At 56.1% G+C, this 10000-nt stretch overlaps 2 non-coding genes and 1 pseudogene across 2 annotated transcripts; all 3 read left to right on the top strand.

Moving 5' to 3' along the window:
• Nucleotides 1–3487: 3487 nt before the first annotated feature.
• Nucleotides 3488–5396, top strand: LOC126435705 (small subunit ribosomal RNA). Its single transcript, XR_007580138.1, has one exon. It is a non-coding gene; the product is annotated as a small subunit ribosomal RNA (ribosomal RNA).
• Nucleotides 5397–5747: 351 nt separating this feature from the next.
• LOC126435684 (5.8S ribosomal RNA) lies at nucleotides 5748–5902 on the top strand. Its single transcript, XR_007580119.1, has one exon. It is a non-coding gene; the product is annotated as a 5.8S ribosomal RNA (ribosomal RNA).
• Nucleotides 5903–6090: 188 nt separating this feature from the next.
• LOC126435714 (large subunit ribosomal RNA) overlaps nucleotides 6091–10000 on the top strand; it is a 6618-nt pseudogene continuing 2708 nt past the window's right edge.

Raw genomic sequence — 10000 nt, forward strand, 5'->3', positions numbered from 1 at the left:
TAACCTAATTTGTGCCTTAACCTAACCTAATTTGTGCCTTAACCTAACCTAATTTGTGCCTTAACCTAACCTAATTTGTGCCTTAACCTAACCTACGTTGTGCCTTAACCTAACCTACGTTGTGCCTTAACCTAACCTACGTTGTGCCTTAACCTAACCTACGTTGTGCCTTAACCTAACCTACATTGTGCCTTAACCTAACCTACGTTGTGCCTTAACCTAACCTACGTTGTGCCTTAACCTAACCTACATTGTGCCTTAACCTAACCTACGTTGTGCCTTAACCTAACCTACGTTGTGCCTTAACCTAACCTACGTTGTGCCTTAACCTAACCTACGTTGTGCCTTAACCTAACCTACGTTGTGCCTTAACCTAACCTACGTTGTGCCTTAACCTAACCTACGTTGTGCCTTAACCTAACCTACGTTGTGCCTTAACCTAACCTACGTTGTGCCTTAACCTAACCTACGTTGTGCCTTAACCTAACCTAATTTGTGCCTTAACCTAACCTAATTTGTGCCTTAACCTAACCTAATTTGTGCCTTAACCTAACCTAATTTGTGCCTTAACCTAACCTAATTTGTGCCTTAACCTAACCTAATTTGTGCCTTAACCTAACCTAATTTGTGCCTTAACCTAACCTAATTTGTGCCTTAACCTAACCTACGTTGTGCCTTAACCTAACCTACGTTGTGCCTTAACCTAACCTACGTTGTGCCTTAACCTAACCTACGTTGTGCCTTAACCTAACCTACGTTGTGCCTTAACCTAACCTACGTTGTGCCTTAACCTAACCTACGTTGTGCCTTAACCTAACCTACGTTGTGCCTTAACCTAACCTACATTGTGCCTTAACCTAACCTACGTTGTGCCTTAACCTAACCTAATTTGTGCCTTAACCTAACCTAATTTGTGCCTTAACCTAACCTAATTTGTGCCTTAACCTAACCTAATTTGTGCCTTAACCTAACCTAATTTGTGCCTTAACCTAACCTACGTTGTGCCTTAACCTAACCTACGTTGTGCCTTAACCTAACCTACGTTGTGCCTTAACCTAACCTACGTTGTGCCTTAACCTAACCTACGTTGTGCCTTAACCTAACCTACGTTGTGCCTTAACCTAACCTAGTTTGTGCCTTAACCTAACCTAATTTGTGCCTTAACGTAACCCATGTTGTGCCGTAACGTAACCCATGTTGTGCCGTAACGTAACCCATGTTGTGCCGTAACGTAACCCATGTTGTGCCGTAACGTAACCCATGTTGTGCCGTAACGTAACCCATGTTGTGCCGTAACGTAACCCATGTTGTGCCGTAACGTAACCCATGTTGTGCCGTAACGTAACCCATGTTGTGCCGTAACGTAACCCATGTTGTGCCGTAACGTAACCCATGTTGTGCCGTAACGTAACCTATAATATGCCTTAACCTAACCTATAATATGCCTTAACCTAACCTATAATATGCCTTAACCTAACCTATAATATGCCTTAACCTAACCTATAATATGCCTTAACCTAACCTATAATATGCCTTAACCTAACCTATAATATGCCTTAACCTAACCTATAATATGCCTTAACCTAACCTATAATATGCCTTAACCTAACCTATAATATGCCTTAACCTAACCTATAATATGCCTTAACCTAACCTAAAGTGCGCCGTAACCAAAACTATATTGCGCCTTAACCTGACGCACGTTGTCGCTGAACCTGCTCTGTAATTGTTATGCAACTCGTTAAATTAGTGTAGTGTTGCCTAACCGCAACCCTCGCAATATAGTTCGCTACTCGCACTGCCCGGTCCCCTGTGTATCGCGTCATGTTAAACACCTTGCAGGTGTTGCTGACTTTCCACATGCTCCTGCTATACACTGTAATGTGGATAGCAGCAGGACGTACATGCCCCCCCCCTTCCCCCCTGCCTTCGCAAGCTGGTCGGTGAGAAGTTTGCATGTTCAACGCCCTTCGCATGCCGACGTACTCAGCCTACGTTGTGGTACGGCCTGTCACCTGTCCGCCGATGTACGCAAAACCCACAAACTGTACTGCACATTGGTCCGTATGTACTGAATGATACATCGTGGCACATGTGGCCGTATGACGACTGCGCCTAGCAACGGCGGACCATACAGTCCAAATATTGTGCACGCAGCTACGTGTCGTCTCCCTATAAGAGCTGGATTGCAGTGTGGTACGCCATACAGACGTGTGGGAGGAACGGACGCCCTGGATGGCGATCAGCATGAGCAGTCTGTTGATGTAGTGGAGCGTGTATTCGGACGTAGTCGTCTCTTCTCACACACCGTGATAGCATGTTGCACCGTGTTCCACATCTGCGACATGCTGCAGAGGCCGGCTGACAGTCGTTCGCGCAATGGACACCGCATACGTACGGGGTCGACCTTCCACGTGTTCTCTAGGCGTGCACATGTTGTTGCGTCTATGTGGGCAGACGTAGTGTGTTGTGACACCTGACACAGGCATGCAATACTCGTTGCAAATGGCGATGGACGTGTACGTTTGCTGGTGACGTTACGCAAATGAACAACTGGTAACCCGTTGTGGTGCGGTTGTTCTCGCTAGAGGTGAATCAGTGTTGGCGACGATCGGTCGAGCTATTAACCGGTTGTTTCAGGGATACCCACCATGCCCACGAACGTGAAAGGGGATCTGGGTGTGAGGCGATACGCGGCGGTGGCTGGGTGGGACCGTCCCCGGCCGGTGAGGGGGGGCCGCCCGGCGTGCTGGCAGCGCGGTGCGTGGGCGCACGCGCTACAGCCGGCTGGTGGGGGCGGCCAGTGGCAGGCGCGCCGGCCGACGGACGCGGCAGGCGGCGCAGCTGCGCGCCGGCGCCCCCTGCTCGCGGCGCCTTGCGGCCAAAGTAGGTCCTCGCGGGCCCGGTGCGAAGCGCGGTGGCCATCTGCAGTGTGCTGGTCCGATTGAGGACTTTGTGCGCTGAGGATGCGCCGCCGCCCGGCGCTCGGCGCCGCGACGCCGTCTGCTGCTCGGTCGCCCCAGCGGTTCTCGCAGGTGGTTTGTATCGCAGCTGTGCGGACGTGTTGGCGCGTGCGCTGTGCTGGGAGAGTTCGCTTCGGCACCCAAGTGGGGCTTTTGTCCTTCTGTGGCGCCGGCGTTGGAGCTGCCGGTCACCGTAGGTGGCGCGTGTTGTCTCCCGCCGGCAATGCCACGACAGCACGCTCCCGGGCCTCTGTCGGCAGCGGCAAGCTCAGTTGGGAGCACGGGTGGTCGCACCTAAAGCGTCTACTCGCCTAACTCCGGGCGATTGCGCCTCTCTCGAACCCGACCAAGTACTTAGGACGGCGCTGCGCGCCGCCGGGACCTGAGAGGGTTTCGAGGTGTGTTGTGCAGGGGAGCTCAGCCTCCTCCTGTTTGCAGAATAATTGAGCGGACGCTTGCGTGTTCGCGCGGGTCCCCGGGACACACTCCCGGGCGGCCGGCTGCTCAGCTCTAGTTGACGCAGCTCCCTGGTTGATCCTGCCAGTAGTCATATGCTTGTCTCAAAGATTAAGCCATGCATGTCTCAGTACAAGCCGCATTAAGGTGAAACCGCGAATGGCTCATTAAATCAGTTATGGTTCCTTAGATCGTACCCACGTTACTTGGATAACTGTGGTAATTCTAGAGCTAATACATGCAAACAGAGTCCCGACCAGAGATGGAAGGGACGCTTTTATTAGATCAAAACCAATCGGTCGGCTCGTCCGGTCCGTTTGCCTTGGTGACTCTGAATAACTTTGGGCTGATCGCACGGTCCTCGTACCGGCGACGCATCTTTCAAATGTCTGCCTTATCAACTGTCGATGGTAGGTTCTGCGCCTACCATGGTTGTAACGGGTAACGGGGAATCAGGGTTCGATTCCGGAGAGGGAGCCTGAGAAACGGCTACCACATCCAAGGAAGGCAGCAGGCGCGCAAATTACCCACTCCCGGCACGGGGAGGTAGTGACGAAAAATAACGATACGGGACTCATCCGAGGCCCCGTAATCGGAATGAGTACACTTTAAATCCTTTAACGAGTATCTATTGGAGGGCAAGTCTGGTGCCAGCAGCCGCGGTAATTCCAGCTCCAATAGCGTATATTAAAGTTGTTGCGGTTAAAAAGCTCGTAGTTGGATTTGTGTCCCACGCTGTTGGTTCACCGCCCGTTGGTGTTTAACTGGCATGTATCGTGGGACGTCCTGCCGGTGGGGCGAGCCGAAGGCGTGCGACCGCCTCGTGCGTGCTCGTGCGTCCCGAGGCGGACCCCGTTGAAATCCTACCAGGGTGCTCTTTATTGAGTGTCTCGGTGGGCCGGCACGTTTACTTTGAACAAATTAGAGTGCTTAAAGCAGGCAAGCCCGCCTGAATACTGTGTGCATGGAATAATGGAATAGGACCTCGGTTCTATTTTGTTGGTTTTCGGAACCCGAGGTAATGATTAATAGGGACAGGCGGGGGCATTCGTATTGCGACGTTAGAGGTGAAATTCTTGGATCGTCGCAAGACGAACAGAAGCGAAAGCATTTGCCAAGTATGTTTTCATTAATCAAGAACGAAAGTTAGAGGTTCGAAGGCGATCAGATACCGCCCTAGTTCTAACCATAAACGATGCCAGCCAGCGATCCGCCGCAGTTCCTCCGATGACTCGGCGGGCAGCCTCCGGGAAACCAAAGCTTTTGGGTTCCGGGGGAAGTATGGTTGCAAAGCTGAAACTTAAAGGAATTGACGGAAGGGCACCACCAGGAGTGGAGCCTGCGGCTTAATTTGACTCAACACGGGAAACCTCACCAGGCCCGGACACCGGAAGGATTGACAGATTGATAGCTCTTTCTTGATTCGGTGGGTGGTGGTGCATGGCCGTTCTTAGTTGGTGGAGCGATTTGTCTGGTTAATTCCGATAACGAACGAGACTCTAGCCTGCTAACTAGTCGCGTGACATCCTTCGTGCTGTCAGCGATTACTTTTCTTCTTAGAGGGACAGGCGGCTTCTAGCCGCACGAGATTGAGCAATAACAGGTCTGTGATGCCCTCAGATGTTCTGGGCCGCACGCGCGCTACACTGAAGGAATCAGCGTGTCTTCCTAGGCCGAAAGGTCGGGGTAACCCGCTGAACCTCCTTCGTGCTAGGGATTGGGGCTTGCAATTGTTCCCCATGAACGAGGAATTCCCAGTAAGCGCGAGTCATAAGCTCGCGTTGATTACGTCCCTGCCCTTTGTACACACCGCGCGTCGCTACTACCGATTGAATGATTTAGTGAGGTCTTCGGACTGGTACGCGGCATTGACTCTGTCGTTGCCGATGCTACCGGAAAGATGACCAAACTTGATCATTTAGAGGAAGTAAAAGTCGTAACAAGGTTTCCGTAGGTGAACCTGCGGAAGGATCATTACCGACTAGACTGCATGTCTTTCGATGTGCGTGTCGTGTCGCGCAACACGCTACCTGTACGGCTCGCAGTAGCCGTGCGCCGCGTGCGGAACCACGCGTTCGTCTCAAAACTAACGGCAATGTTGTGTGGTACGAGCGCTGAAGCGCTGGAGCGGCTGGCCTGCGGCACCTGGCGCCTGGCGCCGGTTTTGAATGACTTTCGCCCGAGTGCCTGTCCGCTCCGGTGTGGAGCCGTACGACGCCCATCGGCCGTGAGGCCGTTGGACACTGAACGCTGGAACAGGGGCCGCCACACGCCTCAGTCCCGCCTATGCAACTGTCTTGAAAGAGATAGTGGAAACTATGAAAAGATCACCCAGGACGGTGGATCACTCGGCTCGTGGGTCGATGAAGAACGCAGCAAATTGCGCGTCGACATGTGAACTGCAGGACACATGAACATCGACGTTTCGAACGCACATTGCGGTCCATGGATTCCGTTCCCGGGCCACGTCTGGCTGAGGGTCGGCTACGTATACTGAAGCGCGCGGCGTTTGCCCCGCTTCGCAGACCTGGGAGTGTCGTGGCCGCCTGTGGGGCCGGCCGCGTCTCCTTAAACGTGCGATGCGCGCCCGTCGCCTGGCGGTTCGCATACCGGTACTTACTCGGTAGCGTGCACAGCCGGCTGGCGGTGTGGCGTGCGACACCTCGTACAACGACCTCAGAGCAGGCGAGACTACCCGCTGAATTTAAGCATATTACTAAGCGGAGGAAAAGAAACTAACAAGGATTCCCCCAGTAGCGGCGAGCGAACAGGGAAGAGTCCAGCACCGAACCCCGCAGGCTGCCGCCTGTCGTGGCATGTGGTGTTTGGGAGGGTCCACTACCCCGACGCCTCGCGCCGAGCCCAAGTCCAACTTGAATGAGGCCACGGCCCGTAGAGGGTGCCAGGCCCGTAGCGGCCGGTGCGAGCGTCGGCGGGACCTCTCCTTCGAGTCGGGTTGCTTGAGAGTGCAGCTCCAAGTGGGTGGTAAACTCCATCTGAGACTAAATATGACCACGAGACCGATAGCGAACAAGTACCGTGAGGGAAAGTTGAAAAGAACTTTGAAGAGAGAGTTCAAAAGTACGTGAAACCGTTCTGGGGTAAACGTGAGAAGTCCGAAAGGTCGAACGGGTGAGATTCACGCCCATCCGGCCACTGGCCTCCGCCCTCGGCAGATGGGGCCGGCCGCCCGCGCGGAGCAATCCGCGGCGGGGTCGTGTCCGGTTGCCTTTCCACTCGCCGCGGGGCGGGGCCGTTCCGGTGTGCGGTGGGCCGCACTTCTCCCCTAGTAGGACGTCGCGACCCGCTGGGTGCCGGCCTACGGCCCGGGTGCGCAGCCTGTCCTTCCGCGGGCCTCGGTTCGCGTCTGTTGGGCAGAGCCCCGGTGTCCTGGCTGGCTGCCCGGCGGTATATCTGGAGGAGTCGATTCGCCCCTTTGGGCGCTCGGGCTCCCGGCAAGCGCGCGCGGTTCTTCCCGGATGACGGACCTACCTGGCCCGGCCCCGGACCCGCGCCGCTGTTGGCTCGGGATGCTCTCGGGCGGAATAATCGCTCCCGTCAGCGGCGCTTCAGCTTTGGACAATTTCACGACCCGTCTTGAAACACGGACCAAGGAGTCTAACATGTGCGCGAGTCATTGGGCTGTACGAAACCTAAAGGCGTAATGAAAGTGAAGGTCTCGCCTTGCGCGGGCCGAGGGAGGATGGGGCTTCCCCGCCCTTCACGGGGCGGCGGCCTCCGCACTCCCGGGGCGTCTCGTCCTCATTGCGAGGTGAGGCGCACCTAGAGCGTACACGTTGGGACCCGAAAGATGGTGAACTATGCCTGGCCAGGACGAAGTCAGGGGAAACCCTGATGGAGGTCCGTAGCGATTCTGACGTGCAAATCGATCGTCGGAGCTGGGTATAGGGGCGAAAGACTAATCGAACCATCTAGTAGCTGGTTCCCTCCGAAGTTTCCCTCAGGATAGCTGGTGCTCGTACGAGTCTCATCCGGTAAAGCGAATGATTAGAGGCCTTGGGGCCGAAACGACCTCAACCTATTCTCAAACTTTAAATGGGTGAGATCTCCGGCTTGCTTGATATGCTGAAGCCGCGAGCAGACGACTCGGATCGGAGTGCCAAGTGGGCCACTTTTGGTAAGCAGAACTGGCGCTGTGGGATGAACCAAACGCCGAGTTAAGGCGCCCGAATCGACGCTCATGGGAAACCATGAAAGGCGTTGGTTGCTTAAGACAGCAGGACGGTGGCCATGGAAGTCGGAATCCGCTAAGGAGTGTGTAACAACTCACCTGCCGAAGCAACTAGCCCTGAAAATGGATGGCGCTGAAGCGTCGTGCCTATACTCGGCCGTCAGTCTGGCAGTCATGGCCGGTCCTTGCGGCCGGCCGCGAAGCCCTGACGAGTAGGAGGGTCGCGGCGGTGGGCGCAGAAGGGTCTGGGCGTGAGCCTGCCTGGAGCCGCCGTCGGTGCAGATCTTGGTGGTAGTAGCAAATACTCCAGCGAGGCCCTGGAGGGCTGACGCGGAGAAGGGTTTCGTGTGAACAGCCGTTGCACACGAGTCAGTCGATCCTAAGCCCTAGGAGAAATCCGATGTTGATGGGGGCCGTCATAGCATGATGCACTTTGTGCTGGCCCCCGTTGGGCGAAAGGGAATCCGGTTCCTATTCCGGAACCCGGCAGCGGAACCGATACAAGTCGGGCCCCTCTTTTAGAGATGCTCGTCGGGGTAACCCAAAAGGACCCGGAGACGCCGTCGGGAGATCGGGGAAGAGTTTTCTTTTCTGCATGAGCGTTCGAGTTCCCTGGAATCCTCTAGCAGGGAGATAGGGTTTGGAACGCGAAGAGCACCGCAGTTGCGGCGGTGTCCCGATCTTCCCCTCGGACCTTGAAAATCCGGGAGAGGGCCACGTGGAGGTGTCGCGCCGGTTCGTACCCATATCCGCAGCAGGTCTCCAAGGTGAAGAGCCTCTAGTCGATAGAATAATGTAGGTAAGGGAAGTCGGCAAATTGGATCCGTAACTTCGGGATAAGGATTGGCTCTGAGGATCGGGGCGTGTCGGGCTTGGTCGGGAAGTGGGTCAGCGCTAACGTGCCGGGCCTGGGCGAGGTGAGTGCCGTAGGGGTGCCGGTAAGTGCGGGCGTTTAGCGCGGGCGTGGTCTGCTCTCGCCGTTGGTCGGCCTCGTGCTGGCCGGCGGTGCAGGATGCGCGCGCCTGCGCGGCGTTCGCGCCCCGGTGCTTCAACCTGCGTGCAGGATCCGAGCTCGGTCCCGTGCCTTGGCCTCCCACGGATCTTCCTTGCTGCGAGGCCGCGTCCGCCTTAGCGTGCTCCTCCGGGGGCGCGCGGGTGCGCGGATTCTCTTCGGCCGCCATTCAACGATCAACTCAGAACTGGCACGGACTGGGGGAATCCGACTGTCTAATTAAAACAAAGCATTGCGATGGCCCTAGCGGGTGTTGACGCAATGTGATTTCTGCCCAGTGCTCTGAATGTCAACGTGAAGAAATTCAAGCAAGCGCGGGTAAACGGCGGGAGTAACTATGACTCTCTTAAGTCGCTGCTGCCTTGCCGCCCAGGGGATCGGCGGCCTGACTCCAGCGGAGCTGCGGCGCCTGCCGCATGAAGTCCTGGTGAAACTCTTGAACCTCTTCCTCCTGGCCCGCGCCCTCCCCGAGCGTCTGCTTCGCGCCCGGACGTCACTTCTCCCCAAAACGGCTGCACCAACATCCCCCGCTGACTTTCGCCCCATTACGGTCTGCTCGGTGTTGGCGCGGACCTTTCACAAGGTTCTCGCGTCACGCCTGATGCGTGCATGTGCTGTGGACGAACGTCAGCGGGCATTCATCCCTCGGGATGGGATGTTGGAAAACACCTTCATCTTGGACACTGCTCTCACCGACGCAGTCCGCTCCTGTCGCTCTGTTTTTGTGGCATCGATCGACGTCTCTAAAGCGTTCGATTCGGTGGACCATGCTGCCCTCCGCCCCGTGCTGAGGGCTCATGGCCTGCCGGATTGCTTTATTGAGTACGTCGAAAGGTGTTACGAGGGTAGCACGACAGTGATAGCGGGCGGCGCCGACGTGGGCGTGCCCCTGCAGCCGGCAAGGGGTGTGCGTCAGGGTGACCCCCTCTCCCCCCTCCTTTTCAATTTTGCGGTGGACTATGTTTTGAGTCAACTTCCCTCCCACATCGGAGCTCGGATCCTCGGCCGCAGAGTCAACGCTGCGGCCTTCGCAGATGACGTCCTGCTTTTTGCATCGACCGCGAGGGGATTGCAGTCCCTCATCGACGCAGCCGTCGCAGCCCTCGGCCATCTGGGGCTGCAGATCAACGCCCGGAAGTGTTTCACCCTCGCTTTAGTCGCGTCTGGGCGTGACAAGAAGGTGAAGGTCGACGCCGACGTTACCTTCAAAGCGGGCAACGCCACCATGCCCGCCCTACGTGTGGGTGAAACCTTCCGGTATCTGGGACTGCAATTCTCCACCGCGGGTCGCTGCGTGTTCAACCCACGACGCCACCTGGTGGAGCAGCTGGACGTCATCTCCCGAGCTCCGCTTAAGCCGCAACAGCGCCTCTACGC

The sequence above is a fragment of the Schistocerca serialis genome, unplaced genomic scaffold, assembly GCF_023864345.2.
Source record: "Schistocerca serialis cubense isolate TAMUIC-IGC-003099 unplaced genomic scaffold, iqSchSeri2.2 HiC_scaffold_1215, whole genome shotgun sequence".
NCBI lineage: Eukaryota > Metazoa > Arthropoda > Insecta > Orthoptera > Acrididae > Schistocerca > Schistocerca serialis.